The sequence below is a fragment of the Ochotona princeps genome, chromosome 5 (assembly GCF_030435755.1).
Source record: "Ochotona princeps isolate mOchPri1 chromosome 5, mOchPri1.hap1, whole genome shotgun sequence".
Taxonomy (NCBI): Eukaryota; Metazoa; Chordata; class Mammalia; order Lagomorpha; family Ochotonidae; genus Ochotona; species Ochotona princeps.
The window spans coordinates 67,066,721-67,083,653 of NC_080836.1; the positions used below are offsets into that span (position 1 = coordinate 67,066,721).

General features: G+C 42.8%; 1 long non-coding RNA gene across 1 annotated transcript in view; it reads left to right on the forward strand.

The window, feature by feature from the left end:
- LOC131480314 (uncharacterized) overlaps positions 1–5,918 on the forward strand; it is a 41,592-nt gene extending 35,674 nt beyond the window's left edge. The window contains exon 3 of the long non-coding RNA XR_009245408.1: positions 5,790–5,918. This is a non-coding gene — a long non-coding RNA (uncharacterized LOC131480314). The remainder of the gene's footprint in view (positions 1–5,789) is intronic.
- The last annotated feature ends 11,015 nt before the right edge of the window (positions 5,919–16,933 follow it).

Sequence of the window (16,933 nt, forward strand, 5' to 3'; positions counted from 1 at the left end):
ACCCTGGGCCTGTTACTAGCCTTAGATCATATGCCTGCCAGCGTTTGCTCTGACTCAGCTTGCTGCAGTCCCTCATTTGTCCTAGCTCCAGCCTTAGACATTGTGGCTTCGCATCCTAGATTCAAGCGGAGTAGCAGGTGCAATGGCCTGACTCGGCTTGACCTGCGTTCTATTCACCATCCAACGAGGGCGGTGGGTGTGTTGTCCTAGAGATTCAAGCCTCTGTTCCTGGACACTGCGAGGAATCCTGTCTCCCCTATACCAAAGCTGGGTCTATTAATGAGTGTCCCCAAATAGCTTTCCATATCATACAAAATCTCTGAGCTCCTGGCCAGGCAGCCAGCAGGCAGAGCCTGGCACCATTTGGTGCACTGGCTGCCCAGAACAGAGGGCTGGCCCTCAGTCTCCCTGCTGTGGGTTTGGCCAGTGAAACTCATGGAGATGCCCGCTTCCAAGTCGCGGGAGCAGGGCGGAGCGCGGACTTTCATCCAGCTCTGAGGCGGCCCCCATGGCTGTGAACCTGAGGGCTCTGTTGCCCCCCCCTTAACTTATTCTTATCACACTTTGATCTACATCTACATACCACTAGTACTTATGACTCATTTAGTATTTTGATTTCAAATCATATAGTTTGAATTGATTTCTTTGTACTAATTTGTCAGTTAGACAATAATAAAGTCCATCATTCTTTGTTCATTCATAATTAGCAAATCTCACCACTTGTTCCGGATTCATTTTTTCCCCTGAAGTATAACCTATAAAGCTTATCTCAAAAAGAATGCATGAGAAAAATCTTTGAAATATTTATTTTTTGGTCATGTTTGAATTATAGTTTAGCTGGAAAAGAGACTTGCACATTTTCTTTCCAAACTTTGAACTCCACTTTTTCCTAACTAGTGTTGCCACCAGAAGTCAAATACCTGCCTATCCGATACTTGTTTAGTGTGATTTTGGTTAGAATGTTTCTTCTTTTTTATTCTTTTCCTTTCTTTGCTTTCTTTTCCTTTTCTTTTTTACCTTTCTTTCTCCTTCCTCCCTCTGATCACATTTCCTTTCTTTAAAAAAAGCATTTATTTACTTATTGTAAAGGTGGAATTAGTAGGAGAGGGAGAGAACTAGACAGAGAGATCTTTCATCTGCTGTCCAATTTCCCAGATGGCTGCACCAGGCTAGGCTAAAGCCAGGAGCCAGAACGCCATCCTGATCTCCGTGATCTCCCACGTGGGAGGCAGGGGCTCAAGTATTAGACCTTCTTCTGCTTTCCCAGCAGCACTAGCACAGAGCTAGATTGGAAGCAGAGCAGCTGGGACTTGAACTGGCACCCATTGGGGATGTCAGCATTGCATGCGGCACCTTAACCCACTGTGCCATAATGCCAGCTTTTAGAGTTTTATTAGTCTTTGATATTGCTCAAGCCTTTTATAATGTTTTAATTTATTTTTATTTCAAAATGCTTATAGTCCTCTAAAATATAACCACTTTTAAGTTCTTCTTTTTTTGTGGCACAATCAACTGCTTGACTCAATGCTACTTACCTGGAATAGAAGCTAAAACCTAGACTTAATGTCTCAGAAGGGAACGCATGTGAATATGCATGTATATAAAATGGAAGAGAGTATATCAACCTTAATCTGGGTTCTATCATTTCTCATTTTCCCTTGCACTTCTGTGGGATATTCTCAGATCCCTTGGCAGGAGACAGTGTTCATGCCTCTGAATCAATACCTTCATTTGCAATTTCCTTTCCTAGTCAGTGAATAAAGAGTGTGACAAGATCAGGAGCCCAGTGGATTCTATCTGTTCTCACTTCCAACCCCAGCTGGATCCAAGCTGCACATTAGATGTGTGTGTGCTAGGGTGGGGAGGGTATGAGTGTGATATACACCAAATGGTTTTTTGGTGTGTTTGTTTTGCACAGTTCTAATTTCTGCACAAACCTTCAAGTCAAGGTTCAACTTGCAGCATTATGCCTTTGCTCTCTGGCTTCAGTTTGACTGACCGTGATTACAACTCCAGTTTCAGGTTCCCCCAGGACAATGAGATATGCTGTTAGCAGGCACATCCCAAGTTGTGGCCCTCTGCCTGCACCCCCACATACACACTCATCACCCCTGTTTTCTGTCTACATTGACTTTTAAGCTGTTTCCTGATTCCTAAAGACACAGGAACTGTGTCCTGGCCTTGGATTTCCTACAGTCCCATCTTCTGCTGTGACCATGACTGGGTGTGGAGCCAACCGCCTCTGCTCAGTTTCCTATCTGCTTCAGACCCTCCTTTTGCTTTATTCTTAAACTCCTACACAGTTATTTAACTTTCTATGAGCATATTTATATAGATCCATACTTTTCCTCAAAATTCCTTGTCTACTAAATGAGTTCCCATACTGGTTTATTATGAAAATAATGCATTTAACTCAAGACAGAAACTGTTCGTCTAGTGACTGTGGATATAGTGGTGTGGTTTCAGATGACCAGAGCTCAGGTCCCAGCTCAGGAGGCTAAGCGGTGGTATGTCTTTGGAGGAGTTTCCCTGTCTTTACAATGCAAGTGGTTAATGCAGATCTTTGGTTCACCAGAGGACTCTGTTACACGGACCTGCCATTCCTAAAGGTGATAGTAAAGTGAGCGGGCAGAGTAGGGCTGAAATACAGTGGGCTTCTTAAAGAAAAACATACAAAATTACACACACAACTCAGATACAGTATGTTGGAACGGGGGGCCTGTGCAAACGAGGATCCCTGAGACTTATGGTTCATGAGCTTCTTTGAAAATCTTTGCTATAATGGAAAAGAGACTAGAAATGCCTTCAGTGTTATTCTGTAGTCGCTAGCAAGTACTGTTACTATAGTCCCTGGTGGATAGCAAGTAAGAGGCAGGGTTGGCTGTTCTGATTCTTGGAGAAAATAGAAAGGTTCTGTATTGAACTAAATATGGAAATGTTTTACACACTCTTGAGGATGCACAAAATGTGTGAGTGGATAGAATCACAGTCCTTTACATGTGCAGATAACACACATTGAAAGAGCTGAGCTGCTCTTCCCCTTGTCACCTTCTCCCGCTTAGAAGTACAGCACAGAAGTAATTACCTGATCCAGTGGGCAGTTAGTTCTCCTTCCTTGTCCCTAGGCTCCTACATCTCTGGTGCTTCCCATATTCACTCCACCCATCAAACTTAAGGCACCACACCAAACACCTGCCCTGCATGTGACTTTTTTTTTTTTTTTTTTTGATGTGAGCCCATCCAGGCCTGCTGAGGTCTTGGCCACACCTCCAGGTGGGCAGCACAAGCATTGCCACCCACTTCCTAACTGGTTAGGAGACTACTAATGGGGAATATTTTACCTGTAGGTTCTCGTCTAACAAGGAGGGGTCAAGGAAGGTTTAGAACCCCAAGATCCTTCCAAAAAATCCCCTTAGTGTCTCTCCCTCCCCATTTCGAGAAGCACCCCACCCCCCACTTTCTTCGGGAGGTACTTTCCCCTTTTCTCTCCCTTCCCTGCTCACCTGGTCCCTTCGCAAATAAACTTTTCTATCTGTAACAGATCCCCGGCTTTTTATTTCCATAATATAAGTTGAGGAAAGAACCTACTGGGCTTTTCTGGTAACATATGGATCATCAAAAGAAGAAATTGGAGCCAATGTGGTGATGTAGTGGGCCTGTGTCACTAGCATCCCATGGGGACCATGTTCATATTCAGGCTGCTCCACTTTTAATCCAGTTCCCTGCTTGTGACCTGGGAAATCGGTGGCAGGTGGCTCAAGTGTTTGAGCCTCTGCACCTATGTGGGAGATCCAGAGGAAACTCCTGGCTCTTGGCTTAGGATCAGCTCAGCTCTGGCCATTCTGGCCATTTTGAGTAAACTAGCAGATGAAAGATCTCTCTTTCTCTGTCTCTCCTTCTCTCCATAAATCTGCTTTCAAATAAAAATAAAATAAAATAAACCTTTAAAAAGTGGCCAAGAAGACAAAGCATATGAAACAAAAAGTGATAATGTTAGAAATGAAATTCCCAGGGAACACAGATGGAGTCATAGAAAACAGAGCTGACCATAAGAATGACCTTGTTCCTGCCCTTAGAGAGCCCCTGTGCAGATGACCAGAGGAACTTAATAAAGACAGGCTTAATCAGCACACAGGAAGTCATTGTAATGAAAAATATGATGATATCTTAGAGGAAGTGATGCTAGCAAAGCAAACCAAAACAAAAGTCCGATTAAAAAAATCTTGGGGATGTCTTATGACGCTGACAGCAGGAATGGCTGAAAAACAGTTGGTCAAAGCATGAAACAGATGCCGGCTCCACCCTGTGAGGTATATGACAGGAAGGAGGCTGGAACCCTTCAAACTGCTCTTCCTTAGGTTCTTAGGTAAAGAAATAAAACACTGTGTTTTCAATTGTAATGTTTTTTTTTTTAAGATTTATTTTTATCACAAAGTCAGATATACAGAGAGGAGGAGAGACAGAGAGGAAGATCTTCCGTCCAGTGATTCACTCCCCAAGTGACTGCACTGGCCGGTGCTATGCCAACCCAAACCCAGGATCCAGGAACTTCTTCTGGGTCTCCCACGTGGGTACAAGGTCCCAAGCCTTTGGGCCGTCCTTGACTGCTCTCCCAGGCCACAAGCAGGGAGTGGGATGGGAAGCGGGACTACCGGGAATAGAACCAGTGCCCATATGGAATCTTGGTGTGTTGAAGGTGAAGACTTTAGCCACTAGGCCACGCCACCGGGCCCTGCAATGATTTGTATATGCAAATGTATTTATTTTTGCACCAACCATGAAATCTAACTTGTAATAACTCCTAATTATTGGTGTCTATTTGATATGATCATCATCAGTTGCCTTCTGTTCTAGGAAGTTGGTTTGATTTTGTATGACCTACTTAAAAGCTGTAATTTCTTTGTTAACTGCCAGAATTTTTTTACAGGAAATATGTTTATTCCAAACTAAAAATCTAAGCAATTCCTCTAGAAAACTTTATGATGGCTATCACTTCCCCTTCAAAACATCTAAGAAATGTGTAGATCATTCCAGGAAGGAAAATACGGTAGCTTATATGGGAGTTATTAGTAAGGCATTACTTCATTTCCTTATTTTCATCTCTGAGTTGTTTCTTTAAAAACAAGAAGTGTCAAGTTCCAGTTCCTTCAGGGCTGGTAGTCACGTTTTGTATTAGAGTACCTGGAATTGCTTCTGGCCTCCAGCTCTGGACTCCACTTTCCTGCCAATGCAGACCCGCAGAGGGAGTGCGCATGCCTCAAGTTGTTGGCTTCCCACCACTCAGATGGGAGACCTGGCTTGGCTTCCTGTTCCTGGCTCTGACCCCAGCCTGGCCTACACCATTTGGATCTTTAGGGAATGAACCAGCAGATGGGAGTTTTCTTTTTGCATCTCAAATAAATAAATAAATAGAATTTTGTTAAGTTTAAACTGTGCCTGTAGGGGTTAAAGAGTGGATATTACATGAAGTTCAATTTGGGAAATACTGGTAGAAAGTGCAGAGAGGTGGGCTTTGGGCTTTTCAAAGAATCAGTACAGCAGGACTGAGTGATTTGAGAGAATTAGGATTTAGGAAAGGCAATAGAAACAAAAACAGTGGTCGTTATTCACTTGCTGCTTGACTGTCAGTCCTAACAAAATACTGAAAGTGTCATTTTTTTTTCTGATCACCACACGATTATGTGTCCTGGAGGAAAGCTGCCTGAGGATGAGTGAGAATTTCTTGAGATGGCAATTTGTGTATTTTGATGGTCTTGAAAAATATTTTTTTTCCCGCCTTGGAATCTCAGGCTATGGACTTGTTTCATAAAGGGATTACCATGGATTTGTCTGGAGGTAGAAGTGAAATAAATGTGTTTAACCACTGAAATGGCCAAGTACTTGGGAATGGATGTTCCCAAAGAAGCAACTGAGCTAAGACTGCAACCTAGTGGCGAGTTTGTTGAAAAATAATAATAATAATAAAGGCTGTTTCCATTCTAGAAATTTGATAATTGGGTATTTGAATTCAAAGTGAAAATACCTCAGGATGTTTGCCCTTCTTGTGAAAGCTAATCTTCAGATCACGGTGGTTATGAGCTAAGAAGCAGGGGCATGGTGGCTGTGGCTGCAGCCTTGAAGTTCTCAGTTTTATACCCTGTTTCCTACCTTATCTGTTGCCTTTCACTTCACTCAGTTTCTTGATTCCAAAGATGAAGAAGACCTGGTTAGCAAAACCACTGTGGTCCATCCTCACGCTACTTGCACTAATTTGCTTGTTAGTTCCATTTTAGAACAGAGTTCGATTTGTTTCTATTTTTGTGTTTAAAGCAATTCACGTCCCACCTTTTGTTAACCCAAATCCTTTTTTTCACGTGACATGATTCTAAGTCATCCTGTGACCTGACTTAGTAATAGTGTTCAGGTTTTTATAACTTGATGTAGCCCTCACAGCCCTCAAATTGTTCATTGCTAAGCATATTGATTATCACTTCTTCACATGGCTCTTAGTATTGTTGCAGAAGATGGCTAGATCTGAGGTTCTTTGTACAGGAAAATAATTTCGATGTGAGACAGAGAATTGCGGTAAGTGTGCTTAACCAAGTTTAGAGAAGAGGATTCTAGTGATAAACCAGCAAAACACTGAGAGATCTGTGTTCAGACAGACTGGAGTTTTTACACATATGCACATGATCCTGCCCCAGGCCACACCTCTTCTCATGGGGTGGCCCCACTCACTTCTGAGTATGTACTATCCCTCTGCCTTGCTGCTCAGTCCTAGCTCTGTCTCCCAGCTGTATTGTGATGTTCAGGAAGACAAGAACCTGGGCTACGTCTAGCTGAGACATGTCTGAAACTGAGCCCCAGACAGTGTTTTGAATACAGATGTGAGATATCAGACCCGAGTCTCATGGCTACTCTCAGCTTAGCACATTGAACTAGGGAGTGCGATAGCTGCAAGAGTCCAGGCACTGGACAAATGAGGTCATTTCAGTCTCCAAATTATAATCCTTTGGTGCCAGTATTGTCTTGAGAAGTTGTATGTAGGTGAATCCCAGGTCTGGAAAGGAGAATTCCAGGTCTGGGGAAGAAAGTAACATCTGCTTGCATGTAACCCCTAACATGACTAAAGCCCACTTGGCCATCATACCAACCAAAATCTTGGACACAAGCTGTTATAACCAGACCTGATAACCATTGTGATTCCAGTCAGCCCCACATCACCTGGATGCAGGCAAACATACACCTGTCCCTATGCTTTGTCTTCTTTCTTTCCCACTCTTGTTTCCTTATAGCCTCTTCAACATTCCCAAAATATCCACATTGAAGAGGGTGGTGGTTCTTCAAACTCAGAGGTCTCTTACTCTCTCATCTATGAAGAAATATAGCTTATGTTTCCATAGCTATCAGACCCTGTCTTTGTTGGTTTTGATTTGATCCTGGGGACAGAGACAGATTTCAGTAACATTTCTGAGCGCAACTAGACCTCCTGATCCCTGCACTATCAACCAGGGTCCCATCCCCACAACAAACTTTCTTAGGCGTTAATTACTTTGTGCTTGGAGCCAGAGATTCCTGGAAACCCCTCAAGACGAGACAAACATCAAGATAGTTATTTGTGGAGGAGACAGATGACCTGTTGAATCTTGTGTTGTGGGACCATGTAGAGTCGTCCATACCATTCCTTTAATTCAGTGAATCAATTTTAGTAAGAGTTTTATTTGTAGTCATAAAAACAAGGCAAGGAAAATTTAATTTAAGGGAAAGAAGCTGGGAGATTTTGTGAGATTAGTGGCTAATAGAATCTAGAATCTGCGTGAAAGGCACTCTATGAGGGCTTGCTTCCAGCAGGAGGAGCTTAGATCAAGACTGCGTGCTGTGGAACACAGGTTCCTGGGTGGTTTGTCTCCTCAGTCATTTGCCATGGGACTCAGAGAAATTGTAGGAATCTCACTAGAGTTAGATAGAACATCAATGTGGTTTTCATTTATATCTCCCTGACTGCTAGGGAGCCTGGATGCTCCTTTTATATAGTAAAGCTACCTGTGCTGCCATTACGCTGAATCCCTGCCTGGCTGCTCATCACTAGCCACCCAAGTCATTGATGTAAGGGAGCTGATCAGCTCGAGATTAACGTTGTGGGGGGAAGGTAGACATCTTGATCTCAAAAGCACATTTCTAATTTACAAGGTAGCAGGTGGACTTTGGAGTTGGGAGAGACTAGGGAAGACAATGTTCTAATTGTCAGGCAGGTTCCTGGGGTTCGTTCCCACAGTCATTCTGATACTAATTAGCTGGAGGTCTCTTTCATATGAAGTTTGAGTGTTTGGATCTGGTAATCATAAATTCCTGCCTTACCTGAGGTCTACCATTCTAGCTATTTCCCTCATTCATACAAATCAGATTAGTCACCAGGTCAGCAGTTAGCATCTGGTAAGAGTGTGAAGTTGAAAAGGAAATTGTTTTCTTTACAGTTTCAAATGTATGGTTACTCACAGGGTTAAAATGTGAAAAGAGAGAGGAAGATCTATTCATTAACTATAAATGCATGACTGTTGGCTTGCTCCTTCCTAGTCTTTTTTCATAGCACAGGTTGATATCCAAGTGTCAAATTCACTCCTTTTCCTCTCTGCAGTAAAAATCATCTTATGCTTTCATAAGGATTATCAAAATATAATAGTTGAGGTTTAAATTCTGTCTCCACCACCAATCTTCCATTTTTTGTTGAAATTTACTTTTAGAAAAATTTCTTCTTTCATTCCCATGTGTCTTGATTCTTTCTGTGTGCCTGAATGTTGGATCTTGTGCATCCGTGGCGCTGCCAGTCATTAGCAGATGGCTTCCCATTGCACGTCTCACTGTTGTGAGCTGACTGCAGGAAGCCCAGCTCCCCCTTCCTCATCATTCCTGGGACTGTCATCCTAATGAAACTCTTTTTGATTCTGTTTTAAAGCAGTTTTGTGCAGGGTGCAAAGGAGTTTTAAAGGCTTGTTTATTTGAAAGGCAGAGTTACTGAGAGAGATAAGGAAAGAAGGAGGGTTGGTATGAAGAGATGGAGAGAGAGAGGGGTTGATTTTCACTCCCCCAAAGAGCTGTAATGGCTGGGGCTGGGGACCAGGCCAAAACCAAGAGCTCCGCCTTGTCCTCTCATGTGGGTGCAGGAACCCCTGTACTCAGCCATCTTTCTCTGCCTTCCCAGGTGCATTAACAGGGAGCTAGATTGGAAGTGGTGCTGCTGGAACTAGAACCAGTGTCCTTATAGGATGCCATCATCACAAATGTCAACTTAAAGCCCCAAAGTACACATTTTGGGGTTTGATTTTAAACTTGATCGAAGTGGGATAAACCACAAAATCAGCCAGTCTGTAATTACAACCATGTATAAGATAATATAAACAAATAACTTTGGCTACTTATAGAATTAAGGGAAATGAGAAAGACATCACACAAAGATTATGGTGGGTGGTATGATACTCTTAAAGCAGTTCCTACTAAAATAAAAGTTAATAGAGGGCCCACACAGTAGCCTAGCAGCACTTTCATGCACTGGGATCCCATATGGGCACTGGTTCTAATCCCAACAGCCCCGCTTCCCATCCTGCTGCTGCTTGTGATCTGGGAGGCCAGTTGAGGACAGCCCAAAACCTTGGTACCCTGCACCTACTTGGGAGACCTGGAGGAGGTTCCTGGCTCCTAGCTGTGGATCAGCTCAACTCTGGCTGATGTGGCCACTTGGGGAGTGAATCAGCAGACGGACAATCTTCCTGTCTTTATCTCTTCCTCTGTGTATATCTAAATAAACCTTTTAAAAAAAGGTTAATAGAACAAAGTGCCTTTCTGGAATTCAGTTCGACTATGGGAATAAAATGAATGTCCTTGCAACTACATTCACACTTAACTAGATTGTGGGGAAGTTAAATTATTTAAATAACATGGCAAGGCTCAGAGATATACCTATACAGCAGATTTTGTACGTGTTGCTGCCATCTAGGGAGTGAACCAGAAGATAAGTTCTCTGTTACAGAGTTAGGACTTTAGTTATATGAGAAGATAATACAAATACATTTTCAAAAGTAAGACCATTAGGGGAAAATTTAAGTGTAGGTGTTACTGTAGGTAATATTTATTTAAATGTTAGACACATATAATAAAAACCAAGAATTGTCATGCTCTCTTTTTTATGCATAAGTTTAAATATATTCAGTCCCTGAAAAGCAAATGTCCACATCCTCCTCCAGTTTCTGAAGTTTGGGCCAAGTACGTGCTGGCTTAGTGGAAGCCAGCTGGCCAGACACCTTGGTATATTTTCTCAGTGCAGCTTCCCTTGGCTGTGAGAGTCCCCAAGAGTTGTTAGAGTTTCCAAGAGGAATATATAGGCAACTCTTTTTTTTAAAAAAGAATTATTTGTTTTTATTTGATAGTCAGATTTAGAGAGAAAGTGAGACAGAAAGATTTTCCATCTGCTGGTTCACTCCCCAAAATGGTCACAATGGCCAAAGCTGAGCCAATCTGAATCCAGAGCCAGAAGTTTCTTCTCAGTCTCCGAGATGGGTGAAGGGGCACTTGGGCCATTCTCCACTGCTTTCACCTTCCTAGGCCGTAAGCCAGGAGCTATTTCAGAAGTGGAGCAACCAGGGCATGAAACAATACCCATATGGGATGCTGGTGCCATATATTAACTTGTTCTGCCACCATGCTAGCCTCTGACAGGAACTTTTTTACAGAACTAGGAAGCTTAATTTTGTCCTTTGCTTTTTATACCAGGGACATATATTCCTATTTAGAAAGAATGTGAACAACTGTGCCTTCCTTGGGGAACAATAAGGAAGGTATCTAGGACTCTGGTTTACAAGCCAGACTTGGCAGTGTGGTCATTCAAAGAGAGCAGCAGAATGGATGTGCTGATACAGTGCTACCAGAATGTTCCCTGAAACTTCATCCCTGTCCGTAAGTGCTAGGCCAGGGTGACAAGGACCAGATGTGAGGGTTAGGGAGAGAGAACTGGGGCTCAAGAACTACTACCCTCCTGAATGAGGATTTGTGGAGACTCTAAGGAAGGGTGAGTCAGGAAGAAGGAGAATGAAGGATTGGGACAGCTTCATTTTTGCCTCCAGCCATGCAAGAAAGGGCTGGTTGGAGTCACAATGATTATCTGGTCTGCTTTATTCATGTTGAGTCTAAGTTCCCTGGTTAGTATGATGGTCACGTGGGCTTCAGTCACCATGGGAGTTGTCAATGATTGGAACTCGCTTTCTGCTCCAGATCTGGAATTCTCCCTCCAAGACCTGAGATTTCCATAAACAGAACTTCTCAAGATAGTACTGACCACCAGCGTGTTATCTTATAGAGAATCAAATGACCTAATGTGTCCAGTGATTGGACTTTATTCTATGAACTTGTTTTAAAGGTTTGTTTGTTTATTTCCTCAGTTCTGTGAATGACGCTAAGGCAGGATGGCTGGGAGACCAGAGCCTGATAGTGTCTAGCATCTGCATTTAGGGCACTCTCTGGGGGCTCTAGCTTTTTAGGGTCTCAGAAAGCCCATTTCCACCCACATACTCATTCCTTCTCCAACTCCTTATCTATACATCACAACCCAGGGCATTGAATCAGAGATCCACAGAAGTGAATAATGAATTTATGGATGATAGATCTTGGATAAGCTCAATACTGTCACATATTTTCAATAGTTGCAAATCTTAGAGCTTGCCAAATGTGGTTCTTACGTCACTATGAAATAAAAATATATGAAAAACCCCATTATAAAGTTTATTAGTCATTCAGGATAAGTAACATGTTCCTTTCAGATATTATATTAGAAGATAAACAATTTGTGAACATAAATCTAAGTCAAATTTTATGAAGGTTACAAAGCTGATGATCGTTGGAGTTATTTTTAAATTCCATTATTTACTTGTAAACTTCTATCATTATAAGTGTTGCTTCACTTGCTTTCTTCTTACTCTGCTTCCAGCAGCAGCCACAGATGGTTCCAGGCAGAGCTTCCCGAAGCCTGCCATGTGTACTGCTCAGGGCACATGGCTTCTGTGGATCTTTACAGCCTAATTATTATAAGTGAATTAGATACAATATAATGAGGCCAAATCGGTGAGTGATTTCATAGACATAAGAGTCAAATACTTGCATTTGTATGCAATAAAACAAGTCAATAATTAAACATTACAGAAATAATGGTAGGATGACACTCATGGGGTGGGGGACATAGAAATATTGTTTGATCTTGTAAGGAAAGAAAGCCTGATTCTTAATGTGAAATACACTTCCAGGGGATCCACTGTTTCCTTTAGAAGGGGAAGTAAGGGCTTGGTGCAATCGCCTAGTGGCTAAATCCTTGCCTATACATGGTGGGATCCCATTTGGGTGCTGGTTCACATTCCAACTCCTCCACTTCCCATCCAGCTCTCTGCTTTTGGCCTGGGAAAGCAGTTGAGAATAGCCCAAAGCCTTGGGACCCTGCACCTGCATTGGAGACCTAGAAGAAACTGCTGGCTGCTAGCTTTGGATTGGTTCAACTCCAGCTACTGCAGCCACTTGGGGAATGAACCTGCAGATGAAAGATCTTTCTCTCTGTCTCTCCTCTGTGTAAATCTGATTGTCCAATAAAAATAATAAATAAACCTTGAAAAATGGGGGGAGTGAAATTTCATTTTTCATTGGGAAATTTAAATTGTTAGAGGACTTTTAATTTTTAGAGAAAATTATTTGGGGTTCTGCCACTCTTTTCAAGTCAGATTAGCTTTGAAAATCTGCCACAAGATCAAAAAATAAACTAGTAAGTCTAAGGAAACTAGAAATGCTTTGCAGAGGTTGTATTTATGAAGAACCTGGACATGGGAATAAGCACAAGTATTCAGTTAGCTAAAGCTGCACTGAACAGAAGTCTGTTGAGAAAACCCAGAGACATGCAGCGATTACTCAGCTAATTTACCCACCTTAGGCAAGCACATCTGCCAGTCACGTAAATTATCACAGACCATGAGTGGTGTCAGCTTGAATTAATTGTGCACGAAACAATGTACCACACTTAAAAGGTCTTCAAAACATTTCAATAACATGCATATTATGAGAGAACTATGCATGGATTCCCAGGATGTGCACTGAAATTAATTTTATCTTTTAATTGCATTTTCCAGTTTCTGAAGTACCCTTCCATGGTTGTGCACGTATGTGTTTCAGAACCTGAGACCAGTATTTTTTAATATGACACAAGTATGTGAGTGTATCTCTGTTTTTCTCACAGTTGGAATTAAGTTGTACGTGATGTATTGCAGTCATCATATGCTTTGTTTCCTGCAGCAGTCAGTTCAGGTGTGTCTCACCTGAAACATTTGGCTGCAGCACCGATCGGTTCATGTGCATCAGCCTCATCCTTTAACAACCCAGAGCACTCCACTTGATGATGCTTCAAAATGTAGCCAGTCCCTTATTCATGGATTTCTGGACTCCATCTAAATTTCCTCAGTGATAAAGTGGTTGCAACAGTAAAAGCTTATGTTGCAATGTTTCCATTTTTTTTTTTAAAAAATGCTGGAACATTGCCATTAGACTCATAAGAGGGACTCATAAATTATTTGTGTAATTAAAATGTATTCACAGATAAAATATAAATGATTCCCTGAATGTCTTTGTAAAACAATGTGCTCATCCTTAAAAACATGTGAATACCTGTTATAGGTCACAATTATTTTCTTTAAATGTATCAGCCCACTTTAGTTTTTTGTATTGTTTTGTTTTTTGGTTTTTTTCCAAATAACCAGTCCAAAACTCACAGATGTCAACACAATACTGAAAAACAAAGGGTTTTCTAAGGTGATAAGGGGAAAACAACTTGTCTATGTTTCATATGTTCTAATTTTAGTCCTTGATGGAATGCAGCATATGTTAGAGAAAAAAACAGTGGCAATGTCAGCAAGTAACCAAGACTAGTCAAGAGTTGTATCGAAACCAATCTGTAGATCATAATATTCTAAAGAGCCTCCAGCTAGTAGTCCCAGCTGATTACCTCCACAAAGACTGCCCTTGAGGGCCCCGTGTGTTGGCTCAGTGGCTAAATCCTCCCCTTGCAATCTCCAGAATCCTATGTGGGTGCCAATTCATGTCCCACCTGCTCCACTTCCAATCCAGCTGCCTGCTTATTCCTGGGGAAACAGCAGAACATATTCAAGTCCTTAGACTCCTGCATCCACATGGGAAACCCTGAAGAAGCTCCTGAATCCTGTCTGCAGATCAATTCAGCTCCAACCGTTGTAGCCACCTAGGGAATGAACCAGCAGATGGAAGATCTTTCTCTCTGCTCCTCTTCTCTGTAAAATCTGCCTTTGCAATAAAAATAAATAAATTTTTTAAAAGTATGTAATATCCTCCTTTATATCTCTTTAATATTTTAAAGACTTACTTCTTTTTTTATTGAAAAGGCAGATCAGATTTACAGAGAGAAGGAGAAACAGAGATCTTCCATCTGTTGGTTTATTCCCCAAATGGCTACGATGGCTGGAGCTGAGCCAGAGGTGAGCCAATCCAAAGCCAGAGCTTTTTTCCAGGTCTCCCACACAGATGCAGGGTTCCAAGGTTGTATGTCATCTTCTACTGCTTTCCCAAGCCATAGTCAGGGAGCTGAATGGGAAGTGGAGAAGCCGGTACACAAACCAGTGCCCATATGGGATCCTGGCACTTGCAAGGTGAGCATTAGCTGTTGACTAATTGCACCACGCCCTCTTTCTACATTTTTTTAATAAGTCTCTTTACCTGACAGGAGTATAGACACTCTAGCTTGTTTTTTTTGTTTCCATTTTCATGATCTACTTTTTTAACCACCCACTTTTAACCAATGTGTATCTGTGAAGTGATCTTGTAGGAAGCATGTAGTTAAGTCTTGGGTTTTTGTTCCATTTTGTTTTTCCTTTTTGAAGACTTTTTTTTACTTAGTTGAAAGGCAGTTACAAGAGAGAACATTCACCCACTTGTTCACTCCCCAAATGGTGGCTGGGGCTGCGCCAACCGAAGGCCAGGAGCCAAGAACTCCATTCAGTTATGTATCTGGGCCTAAACAACTGGGCTTCCTTTTGCTGAATTCTTAGATGTATTATTCACTATTGTTTACAATTTTTTTCTGGATCATATTTTCCTCTCTAAGTTGGGGTCAATTTCAGGAGAATTATTGGAGGTGCCATGCTCCCTAACCCCTTCATGCCTCCTGTGTCCCTGTCAAGTGCATCTGGTATAATAGTTCCTCCTCCTTAATGGAGTAGGTTTCATTGGGAAAGAATATTCATTTCAATAGAACGTGGAATATCACTCGGATCTTTGTTTTGGCTTTGGTTCTAGGTGAGCCCCAAAGTGTAAGCCCGAGTGATTTCTTCAGCTATGACCAATATTACTGGTATCTAAGGGTGCCACAGCTATTTGGTCTGCAGTTCATGCAGGTTGCAGCATGACTTTTAAGTAGATTGAGCTTCCTATGGCATTTGTCTTATTTGTCTTCAGGCCCCAGAGTTGGACATAGATCACCATAGAGTTTGCAATAATGTAGTCACATATCTGGTGCTATGGGATAAAAATGTGCCTGTTCTTCCATTATGTCAAGCCACCCTGAGTGGAGACGGGACTGTGGCATCCACAGTTGCAGCTCTGGAACTCTACAATATGAATGGGACCTTCCCCAGGTCCACTACATGAGTGAGACCGATGCTGGGGCCTGTAGGACCAAAGATTCTGCTCCCAGCACTTGGGGAAGGTAAAAGGGAACTTGCTCCAGTCATTTGGGGTGAATACAGTTTAGGCTGGGGATTGTGCACTGCCAGACACGTGTCTTAAGTGGTGGAATACAGGTAGGTTCTTTCCTGGGTTCCAGGGAAGAATAGATTCTGGTGACTCTGAGGACTCTAGAACTAGTTGTCACAGTTCTGGACCTACAGAATACAGTGAGATCCTTACCCCGGTCTAACAGGTTAAGGGCCAGTTATGCTGGTAACTGGCTTGGCAGCCAGCAGCCTGCCTCGGGGGAGTGTGGTGGGGCCTCCGAGAGCCCACAGAGTAGATTTGCTGCAGAGGTCGTAGCACCACCAGCAGCCTTGAGCTGTATGTAGGCCACAGGGGGAACTGTCCTGTTCCCATAGGACTGACAAGGATGCCACTCAGGCTTGTGCTCTGGGCACCCAGAGCAAGGTGCTGAGAAATGCATGGGGGGCCTCCTGGGCTAGTCCTAAAGGATTTCTTATGGGCTGCTCCTGAAGCCAAGCCCTGGAACACCAAGAACAACTTTTCCAGCTCCAGATGCTGTAGAGTGAGCAAGAAGGATTTTGGGACTTATGCCCAGAAACCCCAGCACTACAGGATGCAGGGACCTGCTCTCTGCCCCGGAAAACACTCTGTGTCCCTGGTTCTGGGGGCTTCTGGTAGTAAGGGGGCTGCCTGCTGTCCCCTAAATCCAAACAAAGTTTAGCAGCAGCTGTTCCACTGCAGCTTGAGGCCAGTGCTTGTTGGAGGTAGGAGGTAGAGTTGCTGAGATCCAAGCCAGATTTCTAGGTGAACCAAGAGTCATTGAGGGCAGTGAGAGTCCCCTAGAAGTAGGCCTGTTGCATGGCTGGGGCTACAGCCCTCCAGCTTATAATTTCCAGCAAGTTGGCCTCCCCTGGATGCCGTGCTAGAACAATGACAGCAGGCCTGGCTCCTTCCTCTCCACAAGCTCCTGGGGTGTCTGCTTTTGCCTTAGGCTGTCTTCTGGAAACTGGGCCTGCTCTGGAGGTTCTGGCAGTTTTCTGTGGCTGAGGTGAGGGGAGCTGCTCGCTGGGAAACCACCTTGGCCACTGTCTGGATTTGTTTCTTCAGTCACAGTTGAGATTGGGTCTCAAGGTGTACAGCCTTATAAATACACAACCTGAAACCAAGGCAGACTAGATTCCCAGGTCACACAGGGAATTTTAAAACCTTGTAA